Source organism: Podarcis liolepis (genome assembly GCF_965112155.1).
Source record: "Podarcis liolepis genome assembly, chromosome: 3".
Classification (NCBI taxonomy): Eukaryota; Metazoa; Chordata; class Lepidosauria; order Squamata; family Lacertidae; genus Podarcis; species Podarcis liolepis.
Genome location: NC_139557.1, coordinates 50912573 through 50925058, shown reverse-complemented (window position 1 = coordinate 50925058; position 12486 = coordinate 50912573). Strand labels below are relative to the sequence as shown.

At 40.1% G+C, this 12486-nt stretch overlaps 1 protein-coding gene across 5 annotated transcripts in view; it reads right to left on the bottom strand.

The window, feature by feature from the left end:
- The window catches only part of LIN28B (lin-28 homolog B), a 91696-nt gene that overhangs the window by 28051 nt on the left and 51159 nt on the right, over nt 1–12486 (bottom strand). The window lies entirely within an intron of this gene.

The window sequence follows — 12486 nt, the reverse complement described above, 5'->3', positions numbered from 1 at the left end:
ATAAAAGCATACATTTTAAACTTATTACTGTTAAGGTTATGAAGCGGAACAGCAATTTCAATGACTTTCTAGGATTTACTTTCATTAGGAACCCTGTCAGTTTCCTAAGAATACAAAACTTAACGGCAACTTCTAAATGAAGAGAATAAATAGCTGGAATGCCATTTACAAACTAAAAAGAATGAAACCTTTAAGGACTGTGCCCCAGTTCTCACACAACGCTAAACCATACCTTAGCATTGCAGGAAGACTCAAATACCATATTTTTCGCTCTATAAGACGCACCAGACCATAAGACGCACCTATTTTTTGGAGTAGGAAAACAAGAAAAAAAATATTCTGAATCTCAGAAGCCAGAACAACAAGAGGGATCGCTGTGCAGCGAAAGCAGCGATCCCTCTTGCTGTTCTGGCTTCTGGGATAGCTGCGCAGCCTGCATTCGCTCCATAAGACACACACACATTTCCCCTTACTTTTAGGAGGGAAAAAGTGAGTCTTATAGAGCAAAAAATACGGTACTTCCCCTTCTCCTCTCTCCAGCATGGCCAGGGAAAGGACTTTGCCAGAATTTAGTTTCGCTTTCCCTGAATGTTAGCCAACTTCTCCCCTCACCTAGGCCAGGGATCATGGCTTAAAAACAAACTCTGGTTAAGTTTAACAAGACAGCATCAGAAACCAATGTTTGAAGTTCACGGTTTTTTTGTTTTGTTCTGATCAGAGTTTTGTTTTTAACCCATAATCCCTGGATAATTCAAGGAAAGCGTTTCTCCTGGATATGTGAGAGAAGGAGAGGGAAGTGGGCAGCATATGAGCACAAGGTTTCAAGGCAGCTCTTTCCTGTTTGTGCAAGTAGCACTATAAACCAGGGTTTAATGGCCATATGAAGTGGTGGGTGGGCACTTGGGGGGGGGATGTCTGCCAGTGCTGTGGCCTTGACACATGTGTACCCTTTGCAAGCAGGAATAATGCTTGTGATCGCACAATCTTTGCTTTCAAAGTCTTTTCCTGTCGGGGTAATGTCTCTCCATGCACCACAAAAGAGAGAAGTGTTTGGTGACGGAGGAGCACAGTTTACATGGGGATAAATATAACATAGTATTTTTAAAAAAGATATATAGGATTTATTTGCAGTTACCTTATTTAACAGCACTTTGAGAACTGCTTCAATAGGTAACAGTTACTTTTAATCTGTTGCATTCACTTAAAAAGATGTTACCGTTGCCTTTAAACTGATAATTCTTGCTTCCAGAAAGGTGGCTACATACCGTATTTTTCGCTCTATAACACGCACCCAACCATAACACGCACGTAGTTTTTAGAGGAGGAAAATCCGTAGGCATGCCACCCGTAGGCATTCCCTCCATAACACGCACAGACATTTCCCCTTACTTTTTAGGAGGATAAAAGTGAGTGTTATCGTGCAAAAAATACGGTACTTTCCCTAGTTCTCACGCCTTATGCAAAACTAGGAACCCAATTCTCGGTTTCTCTTCCCTCAGTTAACTCACAGGTACCTAGGTGAGTGAAAGCCTCTCTCTGATCAGGGCTCACTGAAAGATTACAAGGTAGGACAGTCCCTTAGCTGTCACTCACTGGACTCCGCCACTTGAGGTTGCTACTTTCTCCCTGACAGGCTTGCTTCTGCTTTCCTCTGAAGTCCCTCTTCAGGTCAGGTGCTGGAAAATCAGCCAGACAGATGTCACAGTTGTGTCTCTGAAGTCTTTCCTGCTTCCTGTGATCAACTGACATGACAGCTGCTGTCATTCTGGCCAGGAGCTCTCCTGGGCAACTGCTTTGGAATCTCCTGCCTGGCTTCCCTCAGTGATTCTCTGCTCCCATCTGCCTCTTCCTATACTCTTCAGCCTCTGACCAAATGACTGACTACCAACTCCCCACTACTCACCCTGTGCCTGCCTTTATATCCACTCTACTCAGAACCCTCTAGCCAATCATCTGGCTCTTCCTGGAATTCCAAATCCTTTTTGGACTATAACCAAACCAATGATTTCAAATGGAACGTCTGCTAAAGGACCTAGCAGAATTCAACTCCTTTTCAATTGCCATATACAATGGTACCGCGAGTTACAAACGCCTCAGATTACAAATGCTTCAGGTTAAAAAAAAAAATGCTTCAGGTTACAAACTCCGCTAACCTGGAAGAGTTACCTCGAGTTGAGAACTTTGCCCCAGGATGAGAACGTAAACTGTGTGCCAGCGGCACAGCAGCAGCAAGAGGCCCCATTAGCTAAAGTGGTACCTCAGGTTAAGAACAGTTTCAGGTTAAAACAGACCTCCAGAACGAATTAAGTTCATAACTACAGGTACCACTATAATACTCATATAAAAGCTAGTATATTAGATTAACTGCCGTAACTGAAATACAAATATGTGAGCAAAACACATCTTTTGAAATTGCAACAACCTATCTGTTTCTTGGCAGACTGCCAGCAGAACCACATATATTGCATCTGTTCTGGCTTTATAGTCAGGGGTAAACAACAACACAGCCATTTTTTAAATGTCAAAAAGCTTTCATATCCTAACAACATTCTTGCGTTTGTATTTGCCTCATAAAAATACAGTTTTGTCACAACTTTTGTCACAACAATCGCTGGCCTTTTAGCAATGCACCTCAAGCCTGGCTTTTCAGGTATGAATTTGGACTGATTTACAGTGGCCTGAGGGATTTTTGGCTGCTGTGACTATTTTTGCTTAAGTGTTACCCAAGCTCTGACTCAGGACATTACACTGAGCCATTGTTAGCTCTAATATCCCAACTGACAAACCATGGTTTGCAGAGGATCTGTCAGCCATGCTTTGTGTGCTGTAGCTCAATGCAATGTCTGAACTGAGATAGCATTGGTAGTGGATGATATAGTGCAGCCACTCTGGTCAGTTGCATTGTTGCTACTTCCTGGGATGGAGAGGGAAGAGAGGCCAGGTGACAGTAAGGTCAGCGCAGCGCAAACATGCTGGCAGAGGAAATCCAACCAGTGCACTGGCACCACCTCCTCTACCTCCTTGTAAGCAGCAGTAAGATCAGTAGACATCAGGACCACAATCAAATATGAGTTTATTGCATTAGTTTAACTGATCTATAATCATATAACATGGAAATGCCACTAAAAATTTTACAGCTAGGAAAATGGCAGGAAAACTGAAGCTGCCCAGAGTGACTACTGGGGCAACCCAGCCAGATGTGCTGAGTATAAATAATAACATTATTATTATTAGCCATTCACCTGGACCACATTCACATGTCAATATCCCGCAATACTGTCTGCTACTGCATACCATCTAGCAGGGATGTGGGAGCTGTGGCTCTCCGGATTCTGATGAACTACAACCCCCATTATTCCTGGCAATTGACCATGCTGCCAGGGGCAAATGGGAGATGGAGCTCATATAAAATCAATCAAAAACATAACCGGCCAGTAAAATTTCACAATAAAGAAATAAATATACAACCCTGCACAGAACCTCAAAACAAACAACACAATAAAATAAACAATAAAAATCACATAGGCTAAAAACAACTAGCAAATACAAGAGCTGAAGCCCCCAGCTATACACCACAGCAACTAAAACAACTTACATTACATTTAAGCCAATAGAAAACAACAAAAGGACAATAATAAAGGGTATCTGTGACCTCCCAAAACTTGCCTGCTAGGGTAGAACTGAAAACTAGGTTTCTACAGGTCTGCCGTTCAACAGATTTAGCTTCAGAGCTATAAGTTATTACAGGATTTAGCTCCTGTGCCCTTATTAGTTTAAGCTGATGCTTTAATTAACTAAATAATTAGATAAATGAGTGTTACTTACCCTCTGGTCGATTGGCTGCTTAAGCTTAACTCACCAGTTAGCTACTGTAGCAATAACTGCTAATTGAGCAAGAAACAATGCCTGATAAAATTATCCCTTAGTGTTTTGTTTTGTTTTTAAAAAGTGTTGCCTTACATATTCTACCAGGAGCATCCTCTGCACAAATTCCATCCTTCTGAGAGTCCCATTAATTTCAGTGGTCTTCTACAGAAGACGTTTCTGACGCATTGTGCCCAGTGTCAGTGGGTGCTTCAGAATCTGACTTACATTCACAAAAGGAAGGAAACTCCAAGTTGGGGCTCTTTATGGCTATCTATTCTCCTCTTTATATGCCTGTGTTAGTCCTATTAGCATACAAGCATGGGAGGGAGAAAGGGCTCCCATAATGAGCCTTAATTCAGAATTTCCTCTCTTTTGTGGGCTTCCAGTCAGCGTCCGAACACCTGCTGATGCACCATGCAAAGCTCTGGAGAAAACACACACACATTTCGCTTATAGAAATTCACCTTGCACTCAATATTTTCCTTGCATTTTATTTCAGTGGTTTGAGAAGCACAACCTTATACCATTAAATTAGCATATTTGACGACTTCACAGCCAGCCTTAAACATAAATTTTAATTATAAAAATAAGCAAATAGTGCCCTAAATCTTTCTTCATAGTTTATACTGGCCATTTTTTGTGTGCATGGGATTTCTCTCTCCATATCTGTCTACCTGCACACAGGCAATATAACATATGCAGAGGAGGGATTCATGGCGTGGCATTTTTCTGCAGATCTCAAAAACGTATTTCATTGGCACTGGGAGGCTACAGATCTGAGTTTCCTAATCACATGCTACGCTGCTTTTGTGTGGAAGTGGATCACAGTGCCTGCCTGCCTGCCTGCCTGCCTCCCTGCTGACCATACACACCTTCTGAAAAAGACAGTAGCATTCCCAAACAAACAAGCAAACTGCAGCTGGCAGCATACTAAGACTTATGAATCCACATAGCTTAACTATTAACATGTTTTTTTCTGGCCAGTACTGAAGGATCTTCTGAATACAAGGGTAATGAATCAGCAAACTATTTCCATCAAAAGAAGTACATTTATGGCTCAGGCTCCTGGAAAAACATCTTTATTTACAGCACACAGACAAGGACACATTCTGTTGTTGTTTTGGGTTTTACTACTGCTAATGATGATGCTAATGATTCAGTTTCCAAACTAGTCTACCCAGACATCCAACCTAAACTAGAGCTCTACATGTGCTTGTGGAAAAAGAACGAACTTGCAAATATTATGCAACAAAGAAGCCAAATACTCCTTGTGCCGTGAACTGTGCTTTTGCTTCTTCTACAGCACAAGCCTTTTCAGAGGCTTCACAAGAGAAATTACTTGTACATTATGGCCACATCTGTCAGTGCACATGAAACAGCTGGGATTCTGCTCCTATTTAAAGCCCACTTGATAGAGATTCTAGTCTATTAAAGCCCAGGTCTGCACAAAGCCAATAAATTACGTGAGAAACGAAAGAGTTAGCAAATTATATTAGGTTCGTATATTTATTATTTTTAAAAGAAAGGAAAAAAAAGAAAGAAATTCCATGTTTTAAAATAGTATATTCTCAGTGAAAATTATTCTCAATTATCATGGAATAATTTTTTTAAAACATCTTGGATAAATAGTCTCTGAGAATTTTGTGTAGTGCAGCTAGCAATATTTTGAGACCAAATTTGTTTTTCTGAAATATTAAATATGGCAGTAAAATTCTAAACATGAAACAGATGCATGTTGTTTATGTTACAGTAATAATTGTTTTTAAAAAACACAAGCTGAATACCCATTAATTTTATATCCCAGCTTACAGTTTATCAACATTATCAAATGTAGAAAAATTTGTGACTGAAAGTACATATGAAGCACAGGAGATAGATAAATATATAGATAGATAGATTCACTGCTTTCTATAGCATTATTAGTGATGTTTCTGGCCAAAGCAATTTTTACTAATTATGTATTTAGTTCAGAGATAATGGTTTTACAGAAACGGCAGATAATTCATTCTTTCAGAAGTTTAACTAAATTAGTAGTAGAAATATATTACATTTTTAGAAACAATGTAATGTATACTTTAGCCTGAGCCAACTGCCTGATAGAAATGGCATATCACTTAAAATATTTAACAGGTATCTGAACACAGGGAGCTTATAATAGTGACTAACCATCTCTGGAAATGTGTTGCAGTACAGGAATTAATTTACAAGTAATTCAAACTCATAAACAGAAGTCTAAGATATAATGCCAAATTTTGCATAAGAACTGTAGACAAGTAAAAGGAAATCCTACCTACCTACCTATTACTAAGGCTGTAATGTTCTGCACAGTTGTGCAACTTTCACTCCATCACTGGACATGGCATTTCTGCCTATGCCCATGTATACCAACATCTTTCAAGTAATGATTAACTTTTTCCTCATTTGAAGCTGTTGCCGAATAAGTATATAGTGTATTAGGCTTGCTGGTTAATGCCAAGCCAAGCTGATAATTTGCATAATATTTTCATTTATGATAATAGTTTGCAACCAATGTGTTTTTTATAAAGCCAGTTCTGAGAAAGTTGCCTGCACTATTCTTCCATTCTAACTGAGAATATTGTATTGCCTGGAATGAAATAAATACATTGCATGAATAGAAGATCACTGCTTACAGCTCAGTCTGTGAATGAAAATGGTCATAAGGGACCTTTAGAGCAGAGTTCGTCGCTGTTGGCATTTACTACCGGGCTTAAAAAATGACGGTTGCTATAGATAATCATAATAAAAATGTATCCAACAGATGGATACAAAGAAAGACCCTATGAGGATATATTCCAACAGCAAAGATATAGACTTCCCACCTAATGATCACATATGCAATGATGCATCAGATTTGGACCAATCCTGAAGGTAAGCCAAGATGCCACAGAGGGATTTTTGGTTTGCAAAAGGCAACATGGGGATATGGACAATGTGGCCTAAGGTGAAGCCAGGTCCCCTGAAGCACTTTGTGGCACCTTGGTACCCCAGACACTAAGATGCTGCAGACAAGCAACCGCTGAAAGAGAAAGTAATCTCTCTAAGCTTGTCATAACACCAAGGTATGTATCATAACAGAGGGAGAGCAACACCAAAGTGGGGACAGAGCAGAGGAAGAACTCCATTGAGCCCAATAGGGCACACTTGTAATCAGGGTGCTTACTTTTATCTGGGAAGCAAATCCCTTGCAGTTCTTTCCGTCTCAAAATTAAATATGCCTAGCAAAAAAGCACCTGGATCAATATGTCTGCAATCTGCCATTTTTCTTCTGCAGGAGCATTTATCTCACATCTGTAATTTTCAGGCCAACTGTCCACATAAAACTAAGGGAGATTAAGTGATTTTTTTTTTAACCAACTGAAAGCTAGCAGCTGCCATTGCAGGAAAATCATTGTACCTATCCTAGAATTAGGGAAGAATTATGTTCTCAGAAGGGGTAACATTTCTTTTTGTATTTCTTTATAAAATAAGATGTTAAATGCTGTCTAGAATAAAAGTTCCTGGACCTATGTCACAGGCTTTATCCATTTTGGAAAGGTTAGGATGCTTGCAAATTTCATTCATTTCTGTCAAACAGGAAAAATGGGGGAAACAACTGAGCAGACCTGAATGGGTCCCAAGCCAAATACAGTGGTACCTCGGTTTAAGAACAGCCCAGTTTATGATCTATTCAGTATAAGAACTCCACAAAACCGGAAGTAGTGTTCCAGTTAGCAAACTTTACCTCGGTCTATGAATGGAATCCGAATGGTGGAAGGGCACTGGTGGCGGGAGACCTCATTAGGGAAAGTGCGCTGCGGTTTAAGAATGGCTTTGGTTTAAGAACGGACTTCCAGAATGGATTAAGTTCATAAACCAAGGTACCACTGTATGTGAACTGCAAAGTGCCTCAGACTGAGGCAGGCTGCTTTCCAAAGCAACAAATCAGGATCCAGACTAAGACTCGCTGTCAGCGTACACCCCTGCCAAGAAGCCCCAATACATTCTCTTCACACAAACAGTTCATACATCGCTTAAACTATAGTTTAAAATAAACTATGACATGTTATTCAAAAAAATGAGCATTTAAGCTCATCCACCACTCCTACGTGTTCTCAACCAGGGGTAAACAAACCAGAGACTGGCTTCATGGAGCATGCTAATCTGCACTCATGGTTCTTTCCACCACCACCAAACAAACCATGAGCTAGCTGCAGTGAAGAAGCAAGCTTGGCTTACACTTCTTGTGGTTTGGTTGGGGAAAAGACACCAAGATTTCTGGTTCCCATAGAACCTGAAGTCAGTCTCTGCTTTGTTTCCTCCATGAAGCTCTGAAGAAAGTAACAGGGTAAAAGGAAAGCACATTATTTTGAGTAGCTATGATTTAAAATTATATGGGACATTGGTAACTTTACTGTGATGTGTGGGTTGTGGATTTAAATTCTGTTATCATATAGGATTACCATTAAAAAAACAAATCAGATAAAACCATAAATATAATTGAGGCATCAACAAACCTAAACATAATTTCCCCATGAATTCTAGGCCCTTCATACTAGTTTAGCAGCATAGTCTCCAAATTCTGCATGTGTGCAAACAGTGTTATATATATGCTAATTTCTTCTTATCGAGAATGACTCTACAGTATTTGAGTAGCCACGTGGTTTAAATGATTTCTTATTAATCCTGATGCTTCTCTTCTTTTTCCATTAAGTTTCTCATTTTCAGTTCCAAGTCTGGCTTACATTTTACTATGTTTGCATATACCATACAGTAACCTAAAGCTTCAAGGGTTCCAAAAACTCAAAAAGTATTTAAAAGCAAAGCTCTCTCCTTTCTGCCACTGACAACCATACAGCTCCAAGGCAAGGCTTGACCTGACCACAACATAGGATACCATATCCACATTGCATAAATAACACATCCACTACAAGCATAACCAGCTGCACTTTACCAGCATTTTGGAGCTTGGGCATACATGGGAGAGCCATTGGCATATGCTTAACTGAATGGCTTTTGTTAACTGAATACAGGCACACCACTTGTGAAACTGTTTCCACTTAAAACAAAGATGCTGCATCAAGGCAATGATGACTGAAAAAGCATTCCCTTCTTGCTGCCATCAATGCCACAGCAGACTGTGAAGACTGTACTTGGGTTTGACTTGGTCATCTGCTTCTCTTCTAGCCATCTTCCCAGCTGCTTCTGTGCTCCAAGCTCCCTCAAATAACCAAGGAGCTGAGTGGCTTCAATTCCCCAGGAGAGGGCACTTAGGAGCAATAATATATACCTGGCATGTCCAATTCCCAAGAGACTGTGATCTACTCCCAGTATAAAAAAAACTGCCCGTGATCTACCCATTGTCATTGGAGGTAGGAGGAGCGTGGGTGGGTGGATTGCCCAGAGTTGTTGAGCTTTTTCGGGGAGGATTGCACAAAGTTTTAAACCTTTTTTCCTGTAACATTTGTACACGATAAGGATCCCGTGATCTACCAGGATCAGCCAGGGATCTACCAGTGGATTGTGATCTACTGGTTGGACATCCCTGATATATACTACCAGTGTCATCTCTGCATTCCACAGCTAACAGGAACATCAGCCATACCAACTGCAAACTCCCTCTGCCTGAATCCCTGGATCGCCAAGACAGACCAACCCAACTTGCCCCATTTGCTCTTTGCAAAATGTCAAGGCCACTGAGTCTAAAAATCACCAGGAAGTGATCTATTTATGGCAACTCGATTATTGAAAATCCTTCCAAGTATAGATCACCAAACTGCCTTGTGAAGAGCATTTAGTCCAGCGTATGTCTTGCTGTGTATAGTAAGTCAATGTTAATTTTTAATTTTTATTAAATTTCTATACTGCCCTTCATCCAAGGATCACAGGGTGGTTTACAATATAAAAATATAAAAAATACATACTACAGAAACAAAAAAACAAAAAACACACACACAGAGAGAGAGAGATTGCCAAAGAGGAACATGTTTGCCTGGCGCCTAAAGATATGTAACTAAGGCACCAGATAAGCCTTTCTAGCAAAAGCATTCCAGAAACAGGGAGCCACCACAGAAAAGGCCCACTTTTGTGGTTTCCACCTCCTCTCATGGAGGAGGCATATGAAGGGCCTCATATGATAATCACAGAGTCTGTGTCAGTTTATATAGGGATAGGTGGTCATTGGGGCACTGCGGTCCTGATTTTTATCAATACCTATTGCTTTTATTATTGAGTAGTTTGTTAGAAAGGTAGGATTCAAATGCTGCAAATTGCTTCGAGATGATAGACCAGCCCAGTGAATGATAGTCATATGGTAGCCCTGAAATCCTGAACCATTCCTTTTCCAATTCTCTGTTCCTCCACTTTCACTATTTATGTCCCCCTGCCACAAATTAAACAACCAATTAAACCACACACTTCACCCCAGTCTTTGCCAAATCTGATTTGGCACATTATAACAGTAAGCAAGATCTAATATTTTAAAGCATTAGAGGAGTTTGAGTTGTCTAAACAACAATAGGGCAACTATTGTGGCACACCTGTTCAATATGGAGATTGCCCAGAAACCCATTCACAATCACCAGCCATCCCCAAGACTCTCTCAAGTAGCACTCTAGCAAGACAAGTTGCTGACCAGCTATTATTTTTTCTCCTAATTCTTTGACTTTAGCCATTGTTCTGAATATTTCAAGTCTCCATCTTCTGCATATTTTAGATCAAGAACAGCTGTCTGTTCTTTGCTGGACTTTTCACTCTCTGTACTATTCCTTGTATTTCTGAAATTCTACAACATCTTGTCTGTCTTTTCTTGATGATTAGTTACTAGCTGGCCTGTTCCAGTCAGTTTTCTATGCCTCCCCACTCCACTAAATCTGCTTTGACTCATCACTAGTAATATATTACTGGTGATAATTTCAGAGTCCTTTAGAATTATCTGATTTTTACACAAATGATCTTACCATTTTATTGTCTATTTTATCTTCCATTAGTTTTTCAAGTAACATTTATATGGGTTGCTTTTGTATGCAATCTGGTTGCTCTTTACTCATCCCCCCCCCTTTATTTCTGGCTCATATTCTTTATTTCCTCCCTTCTCCTACTGTCCTTCCAAGGGTCAGTCCTAGGACTTTTGCTTATTTGTGTTTATTTTTTTATCCTTTTGGCTACTACTATACATTCATGTGGGATTATTAATTTTTCCACAGATGAACTGCAAGTCGTTTTTTGGCCCATATCCTTCTGCTTTGTTGTTTAATCTTGTGTTATGTCTTGTTGCTGTTTAATCTTGTCTTCCTCACATTTTTCTTAGATTAAGCACATCTAAAAATGAACTTCTCAACTGTCTTCCTGATTTTCTGGCAGCAGTTCCTTCTCTTATTTATTGGTTCTGCTATCATCTACCCTTTTACTCAGGTGTACAGTCTTGATCCTCACCCCTGAAACTTTTAGCCTACTGCAGTACAGTATTATTGCACTCTAAAACATTTCTAGATTTCATCCTTTGCCAATACATTACTATATGATTCTCTCTCAACTTGACTACTGCAATTCGCTTTTTTCATCTTCCAGTTTTCTCACTTCCATCCAGTTATATCTCCATCGTGCTACTCACGTTATTCTTCTTTTTTTTTACACTGACCATGCATTTCCTTTATTGTATAACCTTTGTCTTCCCTTTTCCCAGTTTGCATGTCACACTAAGCCACACTATGGCTTAGCATGAATGTGCAGCTTCCTAGAGAGCAGACTGTGGCTGTTTTGCTCCTCCTGCTGCCCACTAAGCCATGCTTAGGCTTAATGCGTTGTCCGTTCCAGACAGGCAATGAGCTGTAAACAAAGGAAAAGCAATGGCTTGGCTTAGAATTATATGTTGACTGACCTGGTGTCTTCAATTTAAACTCCCTTTTCTTTAAAAGTGATCACATTCCTTTTACACTTACCATCCTTTCCTTGATTCTCTGTGACTTTCCTCAGTTCTTTCCTTTCAGTGCCAAGTTTCTATTTTCTCAGCCAAGGATCTCTTTCTTTTTCACCTGCCTACAACTTTTATCTCAGTCTTCCTTTCTGAAACTCCCACTCATGCATCTCCCTTTCCCACCTTTTTATCATCAACCCCTTAAATGTCTCTTTTCATTATCTGCTTTATTTTTGCACAACACCGGGATGCTAAGTGCTACAAAAATAATACACATTATTATTCATCTAACGAGGGAACATTGCTATACACTGTCTCCAGTAAAGGAGAAATATTTATAGCTCAACAACACACGTTCCCTAATGAAACATTAGCCAAATAAAACTATATGCTGGGGTGGAGAACCTTTCACCCTAGAGGCTGGGACTCCACGCCCCATCAGCCCCAGAGTGCATGCCCAGGGTCAGGGCTGGTGGAAGTTGGCTGGAGTCCAGCTCCATCTGAAGGGCCACAGGTACCATGTGCAGGAAAGCAGGAAAAGGTATAGAGAAAGTGGCTAGAGAAAAGCTTTTCTGCCTCTCTCATGACACTAAACTCAGGGACATCCAATGAAGCTGAATGTTGTAAGGTTCAAGAGAGAGAGAAGAAAGTACTTCCTCATGCAGTGCAAAGTTAAAACTAGGGCACTCACTTCCATAGGAGGCAGT